Below are 10,281 nucleotides of genomic sequence, written 5' to 3' on the forward strand. Positions count from 1 at the left end.
ATAGCTTGGTCATATCATCTGCTTATTGGAGCTACAGTAATAATATGAGAATTATTTCATAGATAAATGTAGTTCCTATGAACTCAAATAGAAAATGCAAAACATTAATGAGAAAATAGAGCACTAAGTGTACTGTCTAAATGCAACAAAGCTTTTTAAATGTACCTGTTGCAATCACAGTGCAACTACACTAAATCTAGGTATTCACAAACAACATATTCAGATTTCCAAATTTCAGATTTTTTAACCTAAAAATCCCTCCAGAAGATAAGTCCAGTACAAAACTTACACCCACCCCCCTTTTTATTTCCATCTGGAATGCAACTTGCCTTAAATCAGGGAGAAAATCTGGCTGTGAGCTCAGTGAAAGCAGCTCTAATTTCTGCCATTTTCCTAATATGTTATGAATGGTACATGTAAGCTAAATTAGTATTTACGAAGTAAGCGTTGTTGGTTGACCGTTCCCTGTTCTTCCTGAGTCAGTCAAACAGAAGCCTAAGGAGAGAGCTCTGGTGTAAGAGGTGTCTGAGTCTACCCCGGGAGCAGGATAACCTTATCTTACTTCGTTAGAAATCAGGAGAATGAATTAGAGTCAATCTCAGCCAGCTCTTTTAATTGCAGCAGTGGCCATCATCCATTAGTATTTCCAGGCTTCCACCTAGTGGATGAACTGCTCTGCTCTACTCAGGGCTGCAGTGACCCAAATCGGGACATCTGGGTTACTTTTTCAAGGTTAGCAAGATTTAGCAAATCTCAGTCCAAAAAAAGATCCATTTCCAGAGCTGAGTGTGCCCAATAGCAGGCATAGTACAGAGGCTGTGAAAAAACAACTGGAAAGGGAACTTGAAAACCCTCTTTCACAAGTGGATCCTTTTATAAGCAGTAGCAGTATATGGCACATGTGGAGGCAGAAGCATTTCTCCACTTTCTGTGGATACTCCAACTGATTTAACGATATTGGTGCTCTTTCCCTAATCATCCCTTCAACATATTTTTATTCCCTTGAACTGAGGAAATGGATGCACAGCTGTTAGCATCTCTGTCTCTCTCCCTCGCACACTGGAGTCTCAAAGGAGGCAGTAGGCTAAGAGGAAAAAATAAACAAATGCATGTCCTTCAGTCTTTGCTCCTTCTGGCTCTCTTGGAGCAGTGTCTGCCTGGGAATTCAGCTTTGGAAGTGCTAGCGTTTCCTAGCCAAAGAGCTCTTTGGGTCCATGCCAGGACTGCAACATCTCCATTTCCAGGAGTGTAGCTGGCTGCTCAAGGCTGGCTCACTGGTAAGAACGGTTGAGAAGGGTTGGAAGAAGCGTTGGTGCCTCCCCTCTCCTTTCTCTTGGGAGCTGCGTCTGTCTGCGCTCTCACTCCTGGCACCCACCAAAGCTACACCACGGCTGCACTACCATTTTTGTCATTTATCTACATAGGAAATCCATTGTTCAGGGGTTCAACAGTCATATCGGCAGGACAGGCAGATGTGAGGTGGAGAGTTTCTGGACAGCATTACTAGTTGCATCAGTGTATCTGATCAACATAGACATCTACACATCAACTCAATGCTGCAAAAAAGTAAGCATGTAAAACTAAAACTTCTGGGTGGCACAGAATAGACATGTTATTTTAATGGAGGACCTAGTCTGTGCTGAGCTTTGAACTAGCCAACAAGTCAGAACAAATCTTCACTTGCACCATAAACTTCAGAAGATGAAATTATATACAAAATCATGTTTATAGGTATATTCATGAAAAAGTGAGTTTTTCCATGGTGAATTTTAATACAGATTCTTTAGCAGTAAGGAAATCCAAGCAGAAAATCTTAGTCCGCATACTCCTGAAAAAAAAACCAAAACAAAATTCAGAAGAGGCAGTTATAAAATTCCCCTGACCAGAAGAGTGAATCCTACCCATTGTAACAATTTTACTCTATTTTCCTTGCTAATGGAGTTGGGTAAACATCCCATCTCTAGCAGTAGCTCCGATTCATGTTGGTTTGTATGTGAATTTGGATAGGATGGCTCAGTGATTACCGCTTATACCTATCAGCTTTGCTTCCTGCAGCATCCTGCCCCTGCAACAGGGACAGAGAATGAAACATCTCCGCAATGCTGCAGTCCACAACCTGCAGATTAATCTGAACTAATTTCCTTCTTAAATTAGAACAGAGGACTGTAATCTGCAGCTCTTGATCACATATTATCTTCCTCTGCCATCCCCGCTCGAGGGTCAGTAATGCCTGATAAGGCAAAGAGGTAGGAAACCTGGGACTCTGCTTCTGCTCAGCTGGCTGAGTCAGAACTGCATCTCCAAAGTTTCAGAGGAAGACTGAAAGTCTGCATAAACCCTGTAGTTCCTTGCAGCGGTAGGGAGATACTTTCCAAACTTAATCAATTCTCTGAAACAGAAGATTAGATGCTGCTTATCTTAGTTTGCAGAACTGCTGTTATTGTAAATGGTGAAAAACCTTCCCCCCCCCCCCCCCCCCCCCAAATTCTGGTCTGTAGCAGCTAAAAAGATTGTTTCTAATCTTCAGCTTATTTTAACCAGAACAAGGCTGTTTTCCTTTCCCAGTGTTTGTATTTCTAAATAGTCCAGGGCACTGGAAAACTAGATTTTTGTTTCTCAGTGCATATTGCAAATGTTCTTATATCTTCCTATAGTCTCATATTTTATTTTATTTTTGGCTGAACATAATTTATTCTGTATTCATCTGTGGTTTAAATATCACCTCTACTCAAAAAAAATTACAGACGGTGCAAAACACAGTACCAGTGGATCTGATTTCCAGAGGATTATGCTGGCATGGAAAGATTCTTGCTAAATTTTAGGACAGCACAGCCCTCCTTTTGTTCCCTGGTGCTGGGATCATGGCCTGGCAATTAGCTGGAGTAGATCACTTCCAGTCTTCAGCAAATCCCAAACTGCCAAAACACTCTGCCTTGACAAGGTGTGTGAGCAAGAGAACAGGTCTGCTGCCCTGCTCTCTCCTTCCATCCCTGAAAACATTTTGAGATTTCTTAATAGTTGGTGATTTTCAGTGTGAAGGAAAGCTTTAATTTTTTGTCTTTGTTTAGAAAAATTAGACTATTGTTCTAGAATAATCCCATGCTTAGGGCAGTCACTGGATTGTGGTTCAAGTAGCTTCTTTTTCAGCCTGGTTCCAACGAAAAGCTGTTGATGCAATCCTATTGCCTGTCTGTCAGTCAGTCCTTTGAATCCATGGCCACTTTCCCATAAATTTGAGCAGGAAGAATGTTTCAAAAGCAATTACATCGCAATACACTCCATGGGCATCAACAGCTGGGCAGAGAGAGAAACCTATGTGAACATCTCCTGCAAAGGAAAGATGAGTAGAAGCCAGCTACTCAACAGCTAGTTGCTGGCTAATCAGCCGTGCCACACAATATGGTATTTTTTGCTCAGTGGAGATGTTAAAGGAGCTTGGGAGAGGAAGAGAGACTAGAGTGACCAAACAATCCTTCTTATGACAAACTCAAGCACAGCCATATTTTTAATATTAATGGTGTTTGTAAAGTTATCTCCTGTAAGAAGGTGAGTATGCTTCGTGTGTATTTGATTAGTTTCTTTTCAAGACATCGAAACATGGAAATAGATGCCAAAAGCTAGCTCTGTATCTGTGTGTTTGCTGAAGTCCATCCTGCATTAGGTACAAATTTTTGCTTTGAAAATGATGTATTAAGCCTTTACCCTCTGCTGCTTTAATCAACCGGAGCAGAACCAAGTCCTGAGACTGAAGTTCTGCATGCTTCACCATGCTTTTTAGCTCCACATCTTCACTGGGAGCAATGCCAAATCTGAACATCCAGGAAGAACTTGCAAGAAAGGGAACTGAGCACACCAAGTCCACAGCAATATCAAGCAGGCAGCAAGACTCAGTAGAGTAATAAACAGTTTAAAATAAAAGATAGAAGCTTGCATGACTGAGCCCTTGTACTGAATACACCCTTGGTGTGCAATACTGTAATCTAGCAGTGTCTAGACAAATACATCTTACGGATTTTCCTTTCTTCTCTAACATGAATGTAGCTAGAAGATTTCCCGAAGGAAAATACCTAAAGCTCAGTAGTCAAAGAATATCCAGGTGAATTTTGCACAGAATCCCTGTCCTGTTTTTATACTACGCAGCTGTCTGTGCACACGGTTCCTCTTTCTGCCCGTTCCAGGACTAAAGTCTTAGAAACAAAATCTTCCTAAGAGTTTTTGATGCAAGGTTGTACACTCATAGCACAGTGTATTCATGTGACAGGAAATTGTGTTTTAACTGCACAGTCAATGAGAGTGTAAAGAAGACACAGGAACTTAGTATAATATTCTTGTTCATCATCATTTACCATAATTGAACAAAAAAGTTGAGTGATTAGAAAATATGCATAATGGACACATTTAAAAAAATATTATGTCTTATGTCAGTAGTTTGGAATAACGTTCCTTGTGGTTCTGAACAGGCAAATAAAGGTATATCTTATACAGTTCTGCATCATAAACTCTTGAACAAGAATCAAACACAAGAATCAAAGCTTGGGGTAACTGTGATAAGCAGATGTCGGAAAATTATTATGTAGTCCAGGGGGTAGGAAATTTTCAACCAATTGAAGTTACAGCAACTATGTGTTTGGTTTGGAAAAATAATGTAACAGGTGTCAGTACATCTGGCAAGAATTTGTTGAAACTTAAGTCCTGTAACTTCATGTTCTGTGAAGTCCTGAGTAAAAAAGAGTATCGGAATTGGCTCCTCCGGTTAAGATTACCAGAGCTGCAGGTGAACAAAAGGGGCATTGGGACCTGGTCCATCTTCCGCTCACTGCTCATCAAGCAGATGTCTTCTGTTAAATGTCCAGAGAATCATGTTCTCTCAGATTATTTTTTGCTTTATGTTTAATGACAGAAATCAAGATGCTGTGAACAGCCTAGTTTTTGAAAGCAGCTCCAGTTAAGACAGAGATACAGTCTTCAAAGTTTCTTTTTGTTAGCTTCAGGAAAGCAAAGCTGCATCAGTCTATTTGTGTATTTAGCTCACTGATTTTGTCAGATCACATTTTGCTCCTGTTAGCGCCATGGGATCACATCCAATGTATTTTCAGAGTTTAAACTATGATCAAATAGGAACAGTGTGACATAACAGAAGGTTTAATTTTATTTTAGGATACGTGCGTGTTTTCTTGTTGCAAACTAAGAGTTGACAAATAGATGACAAATTCTGAATGGCATTTGAACTAAACTTTCATCAAGCTGGCAGCGTCTTTATGTTTATTTTTGGTGGAATGACCTTTCGATGTGTAAAGGCCCTAGATGCTTCCTGATTAAGTTCTACTTCCATGTGAAAAACACTTTCAGCTCAGCGGAACTATGTGGGAACAATTGATGAAGGTATCTTCTTCTTTCTCAAAGCCTCCTGCTCAAATTTCAAGATAAATAGGGCAGGGCGGGACACGTTTACCTGAAACATAAAGCTGAAATGTAAGTTACATGTTCTTAGTTGCAGTTCCTAGTGCTGTCTGTTATTACAACCAGATGTTTCAGAAGAGTTGATGGGGTCTAAGAGTTACATGAAAAAACAGAACCGACTCTTCTGGGTTTGACCTGTAGTTAAGATTTCTTCCTCTTAGAAAAAGGTAACTGATGTTAAAAGAACATTTTGGTGCAGCTAAAATAAAAGAATGTTTCAATGCAGCAAACCAAGATTTCTTTGTTTTCTTATTTTCTAAAATTGTGATCATTTGACTGTTTTTTTTCCATTTGCTGACACATTACTGTTAATTAGCTTACATTGCTCAGCTCCCATCCTGACCTAGCTCCTACCTGTCTGCTGTGAGGAAAAAGGCTGGAGTATGTCTACATGTGTGTGCTTAGCAGGTGCAAAATTCAAATAGCTCAGATCATTAGCCCTGTCTCCTTGTAAACGCCAACCTTTCACCTATAGTCAGCTATAACATAAACATATTTCATTCAGCTGACGCATTGAGGTTTTGGGGAGAAATTAAAAAAAAGTACACCAAAACCAAACACCACCACCCCAAGGTCAGAGTGGAAAGCATGTTCTCAGGACATGATTTAAGTTCAGACTCCTTCCCTGGTTGTACTCTGTAATTCTGTGCTAAATCCCATTTAGCTCACAGGAGTCTGACCAGTCTGACCAAGGGCTGGGTAACAGTTGTGAGGAGACCTCCACGTGTTGCCCCAGGTGTTTCTATTACACATCTGAGAGCTTCCATATTTGAAGAGTTATTTTAAGTCTCACTGCACCTGCTGTTTTTTGGAAGGAGAATTTGATCCATAAAGGAAGACAAATTAATTAGATTTAAAAGAGGCTGGATATTGAGACTAACCCTCTTGCTGTTGAAGCCAGGATGACAAAAAGCAAGAAAAGATTGTATTTAAGTCTTGTTTCCTTCCCCCTGCTTCTCAGCAGGGCTCTGACCTAGTTGTCCTGCATCTTACAGCGTCGCTGCTGCTCTGTGTTATGCTGGATGGGAACAGCCCCTCAAAGATGCTCTCACAAACTGAACTCACGGAAGTGTGCTGTGCCTCAAATTTCTCCCCTCCTGCCCTGTACCTTCTTTATCACTTCTGTGAAGGCAGCAGTGTCAGAGGCTGCACTGGCTTCTGCCTCCTGGGGTGTCCCTACTCCTAATTCCACATTGCCCTCCTAGGGTAGCTTGCACTACCTTCCAGATAGACCACCAGTGGTCTAAGGTAATGATTAGAAACTCGAACCTTTGTTGTGTCTTGATTTCCTCCATAAATCTGTAAATGCAAGTTCTGCAGAATAAAAAAAAAGGTGTTTTGATTTTAGAGCTGAAGTGAAAAGTTAATAAACCATCTCTGCAAAATTTCACTGCCACAGTACAGCTTCCAGACTTGCCGTATGCAATTAAGAATAAGGTATGCAAGCTAACAAGTTCTATTAGATAAGCTGCTCTGACAAAGATAAATCAAGAGAGTAGTCCAAACCAATTCCTTTGCTAGAGTCTATAACTAGCGAAAACTGTTAGCGGGAATGTTGTTGTACCATCAGCTGCCCACCAGCCAACATTTTGGGCCCGGCCACCCAACCAGTTTTTTACCCCGTAGAGAGTATGGCTATCCAAGCCATGAGCAGCCACTTTCTCCAGGAGAATGGTGTGGGAAACGGTGTCAAAGGCTTTACTAAAGTCCAGGCAAACAACATGCACAGCCTTTCCCTCATCCACTAAGCAGGTCACCTTGTCATAGAAGGAGATCAGGTTAGTCAAGCAGGACCCGCCTTTCACAAACCCACGCTGGCTGTGCTTGATCACCTGGGTGTCCTGTATGTGCCATGTGATGGCACTCAAGATGAGCTACTCCATAACTTTCCCCAGCTGACAAGCTCCAGCCCCTCCTGTAGACGGGCATCACATTTGGTAACTCCCAGTCAGCTGGGGCCTCCCCAGTCAGCCAGGATGGGACTGATGATAAATGATAGAGAGCGGCTTGGTGAGCGCTGCCGCCAGCTCCCTCAGTGCCCTTGGGTGGATCCCATTCGGCCCCATAGACTGGTGTGTGTCTCAGCGGTGGAGCAGGTCACTGACCATTTCCCCTTGGGTTGTGGGGGCTTCATTCTGCTCCCCATCCCTGTCTTCCAGCTCAGGGGCTGGGTACCCTGAGAACGACTGGTTTTAACTTTTAAAGACTGAGGCAAAGAAGGCACTAATTACCTCAACCTTTTCCTCATCCTCTGTCACTGTTTCCCCCCACATCCAATAAAGGATGGAGATTCTCTTTAGCCCTCCTTTGGCTGCTAATGTATTTATAGAAACTTGTATTTTATTGTCTTTTTATAGCCAGATTAAGTTCTAGCTGGGCTTTGGCCCTTCTAATTTCTCCCTGCATAACCTCTCCTTGCAGTCCCCCTGAGTGGCCTGCCGCCCCTTCTTCCAAAGGCCATAAACTCTCCTTTATCCCAGAGCTCCAGCCAAAGCTCTCCATTCGGCCAGGCTGGCCTCCTTCCCCGCCAGTGCAGGGGACGGGCTGCTCCCGTGCCTGGAAGGTTTCCATCTGGAAGACCACCCAGCCCTCCTGGTGCCCCGTGCCCCTCAGGACTGCCTCGCAAGGGGCTCTGCCAGCCCGGCCCCTCAGCAGGCCACTGCCGGCCCTCCGGGAGCTCTGCTGACCCCCCCCTTGCTTCTCCCAGAATCAAACCCTCCACCATTTCATATCCCGCAGCCGTCACAGCGCCCACGGGTCCTTCCCTGTCCCCACACCACAGGTCCAGCGGGCGCCTTCCCTGGCTGGCACTGACCGGCTGTTGGGGGGGTCCCCGCCGCACGCCCCAAGAACCCCTCGGCGGCCTCCTCCCCGCTGGGTTCGTTTCCAGCAGACGTCTGGCAAGCTGAACTGCCCTGTGAGAACAGGGGCTAGCGATGGTGAGTCTTCTCCCAGCTGTTTAGGATTCAGTGCCTAAAAAGCGGTTGTATGGAACATAAGCCCAGTCAATAGCCCTTACAGCATTTCTTAAGGAGATTGCTGCTTTGGTTGATAAAAATACCTGCAGACGTAAAATGAGCCATTGTACTTAATGGATTATTGTCTTTCCATAACACTAAATGACATTCTGTTTAGAAAACTAGAGCTACAGAAAGGCATCAAGGTAGATATCAAGCAGATTAAGACATGCTAATTAACAAATCTCAGAAAGATACTTGTTAATGGGGAAAAAAAAATCACATAGCAATGTTTCCAGAGAAGTTCTCCTGGGATTGATGCTATCCAACACTGAATACTGCAAATCTGTCAGTCTTTAAACCTTGTAAAAAACCCTTAGCTTTCAGTGTGCACTTTGAGAAGATTTCTAAGTCAGTGTATAATTGCCTTATTAAGTGTTTCATTCCTTGGTTATTGATGTAGTTAAATCTATACCCACTTTTTGTCTACAAGTTGCAGGGACCTTACATATCTGAAATGGAAACAAACCTTAGGTGCTTTTTAAAGTCACGTCAAGAAGACCAATTTTGTGTCAACTGATGTTCCATCTTCTAGTAAACTGTCCAGCCATTTCCTTGACCTTGTTCTCATCAGCTTTGACAAAGGTTTTCTATGACAGCCTGGACTGGTGTAAGGAACCAATGTGGGCTCCTACCAAAGGCCTCTTTGGTTTCATGGATGGAAAAGCATGATGTGGTTTAAAAATCTCTTATGCAATTTTGTAGTCATTAATTTTGGAGTTGTTTGGCCATTATTAGTTCTTCATACCATCCCTATACTCTCAAATGACTAACAGAATAAAACAGAAGCACCAGTGCTGTAAGTTTTGATTAATACCATCTGGGAAGATTGAACTCAGGAAATATTTTTTTCTGCATTTAAAAAACCTATTTTTTTTATAGCTGCATTAAACAAAAATACTTGCACTGTCAGAGACTTGGCAGTTATGACAGTGATGCGCATTATTGATGCTAGTCAGTAATGGGCACCATAATGTCTCGCAGCACCTCATCTGTCACGCTGCAGTGTCTCTTACAGCTATAAGCACTGGAAACTACCATAACACTCACAGAATTCTTGTGATTTACTGCCTATAGGCCAAATAACCAAACACATGAAATAAGTAATTTCACTTATTGATCTGGAGAGATATATATATAAAATCTATATATCCAGAAGTATATCTTCTGACATGACCTTTCTCATTTCCTACTTTTTAAAAAGCTTCCCAGGCAATGCTGAAGAAAAGAAAAGCAGAGAAAAACAAGGTTTAAAGAGGGCTGAAATGAGGACTGTTTGTGTGAAACTATTAAAGCTCTAGTGCAGCACTTTTTTAAGGGAGGAGGCGAATAACATTTAGGGCTGTTTTGATTGTTTTTTGGAAGTAGCTGGTCATTTTGCATCTGACAGAACATTTAAAATATTTTGGTAACAATCTTTAAGAAATTACATGTCTCTGAAAGAGAAGATGACTTTTACATCGCTGCTTTAAATTAAGCGTCTCTTCTCAGAGTAGTATATGGAATTATTTGTATGGATGCGTACTCCAGTTTCATTCACTTTTTTAGCCCACAGACTTTTTACCAGCAGGCATTGCTCACCCGCATATGCTGCATCAAGACTTCAGCCTGCTAGGTATGGATCACACAGATCCAGTAGCAAATTTTACGGGACTTACAGAGCAGTGCAAACTCCTGCTGTACTGTTGGTTAATTTGCAGCTCTGCATGTAGTCATTCCTGAATGCCACACAGATGGTGTGCATCAAGGAGACAGTTTTGTCCATGCTATAGAGATTATTATTTTATATCAGGTCTCAGACTCA

The sequence above is a fragment of the Falco cherrug genome, chromosome 9, assembly GCF_023634085.1.
Source record: "Falco cherrug isolate bFalChe1 chromosome 9, bFalChe1.pri, whole genome shotgun sequence".
NCBI classification, from domain to species: Eukaryota; Metazoa; Chordata; class Aves; order Falconiformes; family Falconidae; genus Falco; species Falco cherrug.